We start from the raw sequence: 12,415 nt of genomic DNA, 5'->3' as shown, positions 1-12,415 counted from the left end.
GAACGGCATGGACATCCCGGATCCAATTTCATTTCTAAACAGATTTGGCACAAATTAGAGATCCGTAGTCCAAGTTATGTCCCGTCAAAGTATGCCCAAAAACCATGTTTTCATACAAAACCACAAAGTGCTATTTTCAAAACAAGCCACTTTCAACTCTTTTCAAAATCAATCAAAACATGCCAATTTCAACCCTTCTCTTAGAAATCATTCAAAATGTACCAAAATCAACAACAAGCCATCCTCAACTCACACATTGACCCTTTACCCAAAATTCCCAAAATCACCATCTAACCATTTTAACACTTCTCAATCAAATGGCTAAAGGACAAACACAATATCATGTCATACATCCTTTCTCATCCCAATTTCCAATAATACCATTTCCAATCAACCATCATTATACATGATCAACATCATACTCACCATCAACATGGTACCACCCATCAATTCAACCTCAATCATCTATCAAGCATATATCACAACATGCATTTTCTCATATATCACACAATCAAGGCATCAATATTCATAATCACATATATGATCACATCATATATCTCAATCATTCAACAACATCATCAATTCAATGCCTATCTTAGGGCCTCTAGCCTAAGTATTTCCTACCACATTACATATTAGATACGGGAAACCGAAACCATACCTTAGCCGATTTCCCACGCTCAACCGGAGCACTTCCAAACCACTTGTCCACAAGCTCTCAAGATATCAACACCTCCAAGAACAGATTTTATCACACAAAACCCTTTTCCAAGCTTTCAAAAATCACCAATCAAGCTCCAATATTCACATATACACAACCTAAGCCACAATCATCATATCCATACACAACATCTCAATACCCAAACATCATAGAACAATAAATTACACTAGGATTGAGAATATTACCACACCCAAGGTCCAAGGAGACAAGATTAACCTTCTCCTTCAAGAGAGTTGGGTCCTATAACATCAAAGAACCCAAAATCTCAACATTTTTGCTCATGAAACTCGAAATCAAGGGCTGGAATTTCGAACAGTAAAACGTGGCTTACCTCAAGATTGATTGTATGGGTTTTGTAGAGCTCTCCGCGGTGAACGCGTGGCCGCAAACGGAGCGGCAATCGGAGCTCTAGATCAAAAGTTATGGTGGTTTGAAGATCAAGTGAGAGATAGAACTTGAGAGAGTGTTCTTCCCCTCCCTTACTCCATTTCAGCATGAATATGAGTGTTGTGAGGAGAGAGAGTGCTGAAAACTAGGGTTTTGGTTTAGTTTAGTTGGGCCAAGGGCCCACTTTGGGTCCGGTTGGCCCGGTTTGGCCCGTTCGGTCCAATCTTGGTCCGAATTCTATAAAATTGGTACCAAAATTCTCGTCTCAATCTCCTCTATCACATTTAGCCATAAAAATAATATTTTTGGCTTTCTAGAATAAATTCTCATTTATGGGTTAATTAGCCGTTAATTAACCGGGTCTTACAAGCTCGCCCCCGTAAATATTCACCAGTGATGGTGATGGATAAATATTCACCAGTGAGGGTGATGGATATGGATCATGATTATGATCAAGTTTATGATGAGTATAACTCGAGTTGGGGATGCACGACAGAGGGACAGTCCAATGGTTAGCTACCAGGACTTGTCGGGTTGGCTTTATAACCGACAGATGATATCATCAGCCACTAGGGACAGGCATGCATCATATGCATTTATGTGACATTGTTTGGGTGTGCATATTATACTTGGTTTGCCTATGTGATTAATTGCTAACTGTTCTACTTGTAATAACTGTTTGTTTGTGCTTGAACTTCCTTCCTGTGTTTGCATCTGGGACTCTGTTGGATTGTGGTGATTGGTTGTTGGTTGGATTGTTTGGGCCTAGGGCCGTGGTTGAATTGAGATGGACCGATGGTTGATTTCGGTTTTGTGTTTCTGGTTTGGAATAAAATATGAAAGGCTATTTTGGCTCAGCATAGATAAACCGTTTTGAAAGGCTTTTGAGTTTTTGAGAATTGAACTGTTCCTCTTTCAGAAAAGATTTCCGATTCCTCTTTTATTGTAAACCGTTGTTTTTGAAAAGAGGCATAAGACGGTTATTAATCACTGGTACGGTTTATCTTCATGTATCCTATTACAGTAATTCCCAAAAACCCTCTACTGAGAACCCTTTCGAGGATGATGTTCTCACCCCCCTACATTTTTCCCCTTTCAGGATATGGGCGCAGAAGTTACGAAGAGCTTATTTAATTGTTGTTGTGATGCTCTATATTGTTTTAGTTATGGTTTATTGTACCCTCGCCTTTATCTTGATATAATCTGTAAGAGGGATAGGAATTGTATTGGATTATGTTTGTAATATTATTTATATATATGTATGTATATATATGGATGTACTCTTTATGATTTTTTGTAAGTTGTATGGTATTTATGGATGTACGTTATCGAACGAAAGTATCTTTGGGAGCGGTATTGCGGTTTAAAGTTTTAAACAGGCTCATATTTTAGTATTAAATAGTATAAGTGTCGTCGTAATGTCCGAGCTATCAGAGTTACGCAGCCGGAAGCGTGAGCTTTGGTAGTTAGGGTATTACATTATGGTATCAGAGCAGTTCTTCCTGTAGAGCCTGAGGAATGGACTGACTATGCCTCGGTTGCATGCTCTGAGCGTTTGTCATGTATTAGGTCTTGTCGAAAGACGAGAATTAGAGCTTTATGCACATGACAGTCTATTGATCAACGCTGTTAGTCTTGCGTTGCATAATTCATGATATTAAGTTTGGCCGGCTTAATACTAGTGAATTATGTATATGAAAGCACTGATGGGTTATCATAGATGATATACGAGTTTCGAGTAAAGCAAATCGCGGGCTTTGGGGGAACGTTAGAAACTTTTTCTCGAGGCTATTCAGTTGTGTGTCTTGAATTCTGTTCGAGTCGACATGTTCTTTCATATCCTAACTTGAAGTTCTTGTTTGGTACTCCTCTTGAAAAGTAATTTGATGTTTCCACTCTATTTCTCTATTCATATGCATTCTTGTTTGACCTCAGTTGCATATGCTTGTTTAGAATCCTTGATGCATCTGTCTTCCTCTGTTTGAGTTCTTCTTGATTCAAGTATTCTTTGATATAGTCTTGAACTTGTCTTAATGTGTTGTGACCTTTAATTCCGGGTTCCGTGTTCATTCTTAGAGAACTTATTGATTCAGTTTTCCTCTTATTTGACAGTGATTACAGCTAATTTTGAGATTTTTATAAAAATTGCTGTTGATTAGATACATACTTATCTATATATGAACTTTGAAGATTTCTTATATAGTTTAACAATTATTTACTCCTAATACCTCGACTGTACTTTTACTGGTTTATAGAACTGCACCTACTTAAAATACAAGTTGACTTTCTAGTAACTTTACTATAGTTCCAATGGACATCTTCATTTGATTATGTATTTGGATATTTTTCAAAATTTTGGAAAGGAAAGATTTTTCACTTTTATCCCGGTTGAGTTTCATTTGATAAGCTTTACCTAACTTATTTTGTATTGAGTTTGATTTAGCATACTATATGGTTTGTGCCATGGTTGTTCTTTTGAAAGTGTTGGACTCATAGCTTTCTTCCTATGAACAGGTTAAATTCTCTATTTAACCTTTCATCCCTATGGATGTCATACTTTACTTTATTTTGACTAATCTTTTACATTTTGTGAACATTACCATTGATCTTGGTTTGTCCTTCTTGTGAATCTCATTCTTATATGAGTCGGTTTGATTTGTTTCAAATTAGTGCATTGTTTATTCTCTCATTATCTCTACAAGAGTTTTTAGTCAAAGATTTATCATTGAGAAATTACAAATGATTGAGTTGTCTTTTTCTATGACTTTTGTATTCTTTTGGATCAATTTGAAACTTGTTTGATGTTTCATGTTTAGTGGATCTTGTTTGAACTACTTTAATTTAAGATCCTTTCTTGCAAGGCTTGACTCCTTTTAGTACATCTTAAACTTCTTGAATGTTCTTCTGAGATGGTGATTTCAAGAACACTTTTGGAGTCTTGTTTTGAACCTTTTTAAAGGAAACTTTGAATTCTCTTTGAAGAAATATTAAACGGAATTTATTTTCTGTTGCTTGATTGAGATTGAAATCATTGTTCAATTTTGACGAAGTTAATTCAAAGTTGGCAAGCGCTATTTTAAATGAGGTTTTGGAAAGCTCCCTTGTTTAGTGGAAATTGGTTCGTTTGTAATGCACCACTTATTTCCTTTACCAAATTGTAAGCGAATTTTTACTTCGGAGTTTCTTTTTTTAAAAAGAGTTTAACTTCCTTTTTCGTACTTGTTATGAATATTATATACGCTTGTTTGAATATGAAATTTTGAGAATTTTGAACAAGCATTTGATTACTTCCGAGTTTTTATGAACTGCTTTTGGTCAAGTTGTGCATCTAATTATCTTTCTAAAATATTTGAGGAAATATTTTAGCTCTTAGCCAAAGTTGTGTGCATTTGATTTTGGAACTCTACAAAATCTACTTCAACATGAAATTGAATTAAAGCAAAGCCACGATTATGCTTTTATTTTTCTCTTGAACGAGGCTTGTTGCTTAACTTTTCTTTTAAACTGCGAAGTTTTCGATTCTTTTAAGAACAATGTATTCGAAAGTATTTTAATTATGCTCGAGTTTTGTGAGTTTGACTTGGGTCTGAGATATTCTTTTCTGTAAACCTCTTACTTCTTCGACCCAGTTTGAATTTGGTTCAAATTAATGTGCTGATTCTTCTTATTGGACCTATTGAATTTCTTTGATCCAAGGGTTATCTTTGAAGTTGTCAATTGATTTATTTCTAGCAAACTTCATTGCTTGAACATCCTTGTTTATCTGGGAATTGGATACATTCTCTTAAATCTATGAGTATTGTCCTTGACAATTGTCTCTCCGTTCTAAATCTGGTATCCTTCTGAGTAGACTCGAGAATTATTTTGATATCACGTGCGACTTGTAGACGTAGTAACGCGATGCGTTAGTTCTTTAAGACGTGATATGTGTATACGGAAGTTGAAGCGGTAGGTGTGCAACGTTATGAATTTTGGGTGTTTCGTTCCTCGCGAACGGGCTTGCAGTTGTCTGGCCTATGATTGGATGTGAGGATTGTAAAGTGCTTAATGGGGTTGGAAAGTTGAAGCTTGGAGATTAAGATGAGATTAGTGTGCGGAGGTTAAGCACGTTGTTTTAACCCCATCATGTTTTACATGTTTGAACCATGTCATCATTGCTTTGTGAACGCCCATCTTGATTTGCATCCTATTTGGTACCTCAAGTTTTTGTAAAGCTTTGAGATCATATGACCTTGTGCGTTGAGCCTATCTTGTAACGTTTGCTTTGCAATCACACTCCTACCTTTGCACCCTTATGCATATGACAATCAAAGTATTTGAAAATCGTATATATGTTTATATGATGAGATATTTTTGCTTCTTCCTTAAATGTGTTCAAGGGTGAACTGTTATGAAATTTCTTTCGTTTTGTATCAATTTTCGAGGGCGAAAATTTTTATAAGGTGGGTAGAATGTAAGACCCAAGACCTTTGAAAAAGGGCTATCATTAGCTAATTTTAAATTCAGTATTTCTGTAGCCTTAATTTCGGAAATTTCTTTATTAAAGAAAATTAAAGCAAGTTTTGATTTATTGAATTTGAAATAAATTGAGATTATTATCCAATTTTGCAATTATTGGATTATTTTCTATATTCAAATTATAAAATTGGTAGTTGTGAAATAATAAAGATTTCTATATGGTTTGGATTAAATAATTAATATTTTAAATATTAATACTGCTGCTTTGGAAAATAAATGATTTAATTATATTATTTGCAGTTATTGGATTTGGGCATTTTATTGAAAATAATTTGTAAAATTGATGAGCAAATAGTATTTTCTATGTACAAATAGTGTTGGATTTAATTTGGGTTTCAATTACTATATTATTCCCAATTTTAAGTGAAATTACTAAAATGCCCCTAACCCTAAGTTTCAAAAATGAAACCCTAATCCTATACCCAGCAGCCACCATCTTTCTTCTCCCCTCAGCAGCTGCAACCCCTCCTTCCCAAACAGATACACACGCATAGCTTTCCTCACCTAGCAGCAAACAACACATTTTCCCCTTTCTCCAATTCAATGTGCAACAACAGTAGGAGAAGGAAACAAGAGAAACGGACCAGAGAGAGAGGATGAGTTGCGGATGAAGAGAGGAGGAGAGGAAGGAGATTCACGCCGGCGTGCTGGGCTCCACCGCCGCCGTCGCGTCGTCGCTGTCAGCACTGCGGGATGCCATCCGCGTCGCTGTCGCTGAAGCTTCGCGCCGCTGTCCAACCGCCGTGCCTCGCCGTCAGTTGCTGCTCATCCTCATCGCGACCAAAGGGGAGCGCAAGACCGAGGGAGAGAGAGAAAAAGCGTGGAGTTGGCGTCGCGCGGAGAGGGACTCGCCGCTCCTTCCCACCGCCGCCGAGCTGCCATTGTCGACGCGTGTCACCGCGGCTGAGGGTGTCGCCACCACCAAACCCTGGCCGAAGATTCTTCTGCTGCACGCGAGAGGAAGAGGAGCGATGAGGCAGAATGCGTCCTCGCCGGAATTCTTGAGCGCCGCCGTCGCTCGTGCATCCTCCCACCGCCAAATCTGCTCCCACTTCTGGGTTCTGAAATCTGACCCGGACGCCGCTGCCACCATCCGAGCTCGCTGCTGCTGATGACGGTAAGCTCAAACTGCCGCCGGCAAAAAGGGGTTCAGGCCGCCGCAGGTGTCGCTGCCGGAGAAGGGAGCTGCATCTCTGTGATTCCGACCGCCAGGAGTGGTTCTGTGACGTTAGGGACCACTGCCGGAGCTGCTGGCTACTCCTGCCGTCGCCGGAAAAGTATGCGGGTAAGGGTTTTAATTTGCGGTCTCTGTCCTTTTTGGATTTCGGAAAGAGTATTGACACTGCGTGGTTGTACAGCTGCTATTATCAGAAATTCGGGTCGCCGCCCTTATTCAGAATTTATTAACGGAGCCGTTGCCGAGTCGATTTGAAGTTGCGGCTATTTCGTTTCGTTAATCTAGTGAGTATCTCTGTTTCGAAAGCCTTACGTTAGTGTCCCGTACGTGTATTAAAGCCTATATGTTATTAATGTTCCTAGAGTTTAGTAATTGAGGTTGCTTGTTGTAAATTAGAGCTGTTTATGCTGCTGCGAAAATGTGTGGGGCTGTGCTTTGAAGCTGCCTTTGATTTTGAGTTGAGGTGAAAAGAACTTATGAGGCGCTTGGATTATGGAATTGCGTTTTGAGGTAGGGGCGCTTTCCAAAAACTACAGTTTATTGTTGGAATTATTACATATGGGTACTGATGTGAGATATGGTGTAATTAGTGATTGTATCTGCCTTATGTATTATTTGATTGACTCGAACGATTATGGATGTTGGCTTGGCTGAATTGTTGTGTGGCTTGTGAAATGTAATGTTTGGAGTTGATTCTTTAAATATTTGAAATGAGTTTAATCCGTTGAGGATTGGTTTGAATTGAGTCAATTATTTGATGATGTGAAAGATAGAATACTCTTGAAATCCAGCCTGGGTTACTTTAATTAATTTGGTTTTGATAAATGATTTGTTAGTGAACCGATTCTTTAAAGATTTGGAAATGAGTTAAATTGGTTGATATTGAGTTGATTTTGAAATGGTTTTCTTGAGATATGCCACTGAGGCAACTGTTGGATTTAGCTTGCTGTTGAATTGATTTCTGGTTTGAGCTGTTGAAAAGGAATGAGAAAACGGTTTAGTTGGGACCCGAACCGGGTGGCAAAAGTCCAAGTTTTAGGGGAGGTGCTGCCGAAATTTCTATAAAATCTAAGTCTTGTTTGAAAGGTTATTTAAAAGATTTGGATTTGAGAAATTGTACTATTTGATTTATTAAGAGGATAATTATGCTTTCCAGCTTAATTTATTTGATGAACCTTATACGTTGAGTTCGGTTTATTTAGAACTGAACTATGGTTACCGTTTGAATCACTGAAGGAAAGAATGATGCTATAATATCGATTTCAATATAAAAAGGAGTTTTTTTTAGTGATTTTAAAGGAACCTAGATTTTTGATTGAGTAATCAAGTTTGAGGCATTTTAAAAGAGTTGGAAAAATGGGTTCCAAAAAGAAATCTAAAAGCGGTTTGATTCAAATAAACCGGTTCCGTTTCAAATGAGTTGATTTTTGGACCGGGTTGGAACTTGTGATTTCGTATGGTTCAGTTTCATAATAAATTCAGTTTTATTTACTTGAACCGAGAATCTATGATTTTAAGAGTTTCAATGAATTTTAAAGAATTGATGTAAGATGACCTTCCCTAAAGACTTGGGACTCTGCCGAAAAACTTTTGGTATAAAATCCCATCGTTGGATGGATGATTTTGAATACTGTGAAACAAATCCTTAACTTGCCATGGTTTTGGGAGTTTTGGAAGGAGAATGCCGAGAGTGGCTTTGTTTTAAAAAGGGAACTCACTTTGAGTAAATTCGGCTTATGAGCCTGAGATGATTTGAGAAATGAGATTTCTAAAGCCAGGACTGAAAAGAGTTGAAACTCGATTTCAAAGTGGAATGAATTGAGAAAATGATTTATGGCTTAAATGCCGACTTTATGAATTTAATGATGATTGAATGGTGGAAGTGCTGTTTTGTTGTGAGCCGGAATGGCTATGTATGATTATACATATTGGTTGGTTCTGGATTGAACCGTGAGCCGGAATGGCTGTGTATGATATGAGTATTGGCTGGTTCTGGACTGAACCGTGAGCCGGATGGCTGAGATGGATGTTGATCCATGGATGAGATTGAATGCATGTTTATGCTGAATCATTGATAAATGTAAATGTTGCACTTCCACTATCTGAGATACGAGTTTCCCTGGGTAGTAGCAGTGGCTAGCCACCACGTGCTCCAGGTTGAGACTTGATACTCTGTTGACCCTATGTCGTAAGTGTGGCCGGGCACTGTGAAAGCCCCGGATGAGCTCGCCCCCGTAAATATTCACCAGTGATGGTGATGGATAAATATTCACCAGTGAGGGTGATGGATATGGATCATGATTATGATCAAGTTTATGATGAGTATAACTCGAGTTGGGGATGCACGACAGAGGGACAGTCCAATGGTTAGCTACCAGGACTTGTCGGGTTGGCTTTATAACCGACAGATGATATCATCAGCCACTAGGGACAGGCATGCATCATATGCATTTATGTGACATTGTTTGGGTGTGCATATTATACTTGGTTTGCCTATGTGATTAATTGCTAACTGTTCTACTTGTAATAACTGTTTGTTTGTGCTTGAACTTCCTTCCTGTGTTTGCATCTGGGACTCTGTTGGATTGTGGTGATTGGTTGTTGGTTGGATTGTTTGGGCCTAGGGCCGTGGTTGAATTGAGATGGACCGATGGTTGATTTCGGTTTTGTGTTTCTGGTTTGGAATAAAATATGAAAGGCTATTTTGGCTCAGCATAGATAAACCGTTTTGAAAGGCTTTTGAGTTTTTGAGAATTGAACTGTTCCTCTTTCAGAAAAGATTTCCGATTCCTCTTTTATTGTAAACCGTTGTTTTTGAAAAGAGGCATAAGACGGTTATTAATCACTGGTACGGTTTATCTTCATGTATCCTATTACAGTAATTCCCAAAAACCCTCTACTGAGAACCCTTTCGAGGATGATGTTCTCACCCCCCTACATTTTTCCCCTTTCAGGATATGGGCGCAGAAGTTACGAAGAGCTTATTTAATTGTTGTTGTGATGCTCTATATTGTTTTAGTTATGGTTTATTGTACCCTCGCCTTTATCTTGATATAATCTGTAAGAGGGATAGGAATTGTATTGGATTATGTTTGTAATATTATTTATATATATGTATGTATATATATGGATGTACTCTTTATGAGTTTTTGTAAGTTGTATGGTATTTATGGATGTACGTTATCGAACGAAAGTATCTTTGGGAGCGGTATTGCGGTTTAAAGTTTTAAACAGGCTCATATTTTAGTATTAAATAGTATAAGTGTCGTCGTAATGTCCGAGCTATCAGAGTTACGCAGCCGGAAGCGTGAGCTTTGGTAGTTAGGGTATTACAAAATACCTCATCGAGTTGTCTTCACTGATTCGGGTTCCAACTACATGGATGTAAGCGTTCAAAGAAGAGGCAATAGTCTCTACTTTACCGAAGGATGGTTGGATCTACTCACCTATTATGACCAACCCAATGAAACATGGTTAAAGTTAGATTTTTTAGGAGGAGCTCGATTTTTGATTGAGGAATTGCATCCACGGAACTTTATAGGGCAAGTTCAAGTTCCATCCCTCCATGCTTTTTATGTCTGCCCAAAAATCTTCGAAGTGGAGCACATAATGAAATTGAATTCCCTCAGTTTCAGTTCAGTTTTGCTAAATTCGTGACAAATTCAGATATGCAATTTCAATGATTGGTAATATATTTAAATTTTCTTAGTTTAAACTGTGAATTATTAGAATAACTTTTTAACATATTTTAATTTTTTTCAGAAATTACTAGCTTTCTTTTGCATGCATGCAATGCCAATAAGGGGAATAAGAGTTAGTTTGGTTTCTCGGTGTGATAATTCTATATCTTGCCGCATTGCATGGATAACGGATGATGAAGCTTATCTAACAAGAGGATGGTCTGATTTTGCACGAATTCTAAATATTGAAACTTACGATGTTATTTCAGTTGGTTGTCGTTATAAGAATGATTCTATACTATACGTGACTAAGGACTAGAATAGGTTCAATATTGTTTAGGTAATTTGGTCTTACTATTAGTATTTGATTAAATTATAATTATAGAATTTTAAATTATTGCCTCAATTTATATATTACGATTATTTTTTGTGGATTTGCTATTTTTAAATAATTTAATAAAATGAAGAAGTAGTGTCAGATATTATTAAGTTTATTTTTATTCTTTATTTCTTTATTTGTATTATCATTATATTTGACAAAAAATAAACCTATACATATATTAAATCGTTGACTTAAAGATAATTTATTTGCCAATAAAAACAGATTTTATTTATAATTGGAATAAAATTTATTTGCCAATAATCGGTGGATAAAATTAAAATTACACCTGTGTCATATAACTATAATTGATTAATTGGTATAAAATAAAATTATACCCGTGCCATCAGTAATAATCTAAATAATTATATCTTAACAAAATATAATTTGAAATAATTTATAAACAATTATCTTAACAAAAATAATTATTTAATAATTGATTTAAAAATCAATGCAAAAAATAATTATTAATAATAGTATTATTAACTGGATAAATAATATAATTTCAAATTATTACTTAAAACATAAATAATATATGAAAATTTATTGAGTAAATCAATGATTTTGCACCTTAATAATTTGACAATTATTACTCAATTAACCAGTTAATTGAATTAGCAATAACAATTTCCAATTTCAAATTTTGTATATTAAGTAGTTATAAAAAACTGGATAATAACGATTTACACGGGAAAATCATTGATAAATTCAATTAATCATATAGAAGATAATATACTAACAATTTTAGTATATTATTTATGGCAAGCGAAATTATTTTCTCAGATTTTCTATTAAAATTGAAATTAGTAATAGTTTAAAAAAAGGTTTATTAATAAAATTACTAATAGTCACATTTTTATGCACAAGATATATATTTTCTATATATTATTTAAAAAATATAATGAAACATGAATAATAAATGAGTATGTTATTTCTTCGACTAGCTAATTAATGCAAAATCGAGTATCCTTTTTTATTCGATTGAGGTCATATTCTGTTTGGTGAAAGTTTCAATCACCTTAATTAAATTCTGTGTTTGTGCCTTAACTTATACAGGTAGTAATATGTTACATATTATTTAGTATATCTAAGTAGTTATTTCCCATAGCGAAGATGTAAAAAATCATATTAAGGTTTATTGCCAAATAATTAGTGGATGAATAATAGTAGATTGTATTATTTTGGGAAAGTATTTTCATTATAATTATATCAAATCAATATTTAATTATGATAAAATATGTTAATTATAATTATATCATAGAATTATAATAATTACGATATTTATATTATATATTTTAATCATTTATGTACGTAAATAATTAGAAATCAAAATATAATTTATAATTACCCGTGCCATGCAAGATTAAATAAGATATATAATAACATAGATGATTTGTTACTTATACTGATTAAATACAATAAATACATATTAATTTAGTTAAAAAAAATCATTGTCTCCTATGTTTTTCTATTTATTTTTTTAATTCATTAAATCCAATCAATTATAATAAATTAATTATATCAACTAATTAATTCAATCAATTATTTTCTAA

At 35.3% G+C, this 12,415-nt stretch overlaps 1 long non-coding RNA gene across 1 annotated transcript; it reads left to right on the top strand.

The window, feature by feature from the left end:
- The first annotated feature begins 6,800 nt into the window (after positions 1 to 6,800).
- Positions 6,801 to 7,531, top strand: LOC112765994 (uncharacterized). Its single transcript, XR_003184033.3, has 3 exons — positions 6,801 to 6,911; positions 6,985 to 7,087; positions 7,200 to 7,531. It is a non-coding gene; the product is annotated as an uncharacterized lncRNA (long non-coding RNA).
- The last annotated feature ends 4,884 nt before the right edge of the window (positions 7,532 to 12,415 follow it).

This window comes from Arachis hypogaea, chromosome 17, assembly GCF_003086295.3.
Source record: "Arachis hypogaea cultivar Tifrunner chromosome 17, arahy.Tifrunner.gnm2.J5K5, whole genome shotgun sequence".
Taxonomy (NCBI): Eukaryota; Viridiplantae; Streptophyta; class Magnoliopsida; order Fabales; family Fabaceae; genus Arachis; species Arachis hypogaea.
This window is presented reverse-complemented; position numbering and strand designations above follow the sequence as displayed.